The sequence below is a fragment of the Tupaia chinensis genome, unplaced genomic scaffold (genome assembly GCF_000334495.1).
Source record: "Tupaia chinensis unplaced genomic scaffold, TupChi_1.0 Scaffold149922_1, whole genome shotgun sequence".
NCBI lineage: Eukaryota > Metazoa > Chordata > Mammalia > Scandentia > Tupaiidae > Tupaia > Tupaia belangeri.
The window spans coordinates 495643-496613 of NW_006209766.1; positions in this window are offsets into that span (position 1 = coordinate 495643).

The window sequence follows — 971 nt, forward strand, 5'->3', positions numbered from 1 at the left end:
CTTCCTGCTTCAGGGGTGCACGCCGAGAGGACTCCCCGCACTCTCCGCGGGGACCGGGAACTCTCCGTCCTGGCGGGGGAAACCCGGAAGCCCAGGCGTCGGTCGCGCGCCCTCTGGCGTCCGCCTGTGGAAATGTGGCCAAAGACGGGGACCTCCTCTGGAGCAAAAAGCTCAGGATTTAATCTTCACCGGGAAACCTGGAAAAGGACCCCGTCAATCTTCTGAGCTAGCTTTTGGGGACTCAGCCTTTTGGGCTCTTCTAAGACACGTGGTGAAGAAATCCTGAAGTGATTTTCCTAAAAGAAGGGAACTAAAGAGAAATAAAAGGCATGTAGACTAAAACAGAAGTAGAGCTTTAAAGTACAGCTTCACTCAGGAGCGTGATTCATAGAAACATTGTGTATGTAGAAAATCCCAAAGAATCTGCAAAGGAAATACCAGAAGCCAAAAGCGGTTTTAACAAGTTTCCAGTATACAAAGTTCACTCTCTCTACATGTATTAGCTGCATACTACCTATGAACTGTGAAAAATAAAATTTTATTAAAGATTCCACTTATAATAGCATTTACAAACCTTACAGAATACTTCGGATTAATTATCAAAGGTTGTGGAAGCCTTATACATGGAAAACTATGACAGTCATTGCATACTTGCTTTTTAAAAATAACTTTAAATTAAATTAAATTTATTATTGTTTTTTAAATTTGACCAGATAGAGACAGAAAAAGGGAAGGTGAGAAAAAGCAAACTGCCAGGTCACCCATGTGGGAGTCCAACATCCTCACGACCATGCCATCTGCCAGTCCACAAACTTTCTCTTAAAACTTCAATAAGGGGCCAAATAGGTGGTGTGGTGGTTAAGGTACTGGATTCCCACATGGCCAACTAAAGTTCAAATCCCAGACCTGCTAGCTCGCTTTCTCACTTTCTCTCTCTCTCTGTCTCTCTTTGGTGAATGCATGTACCCTAT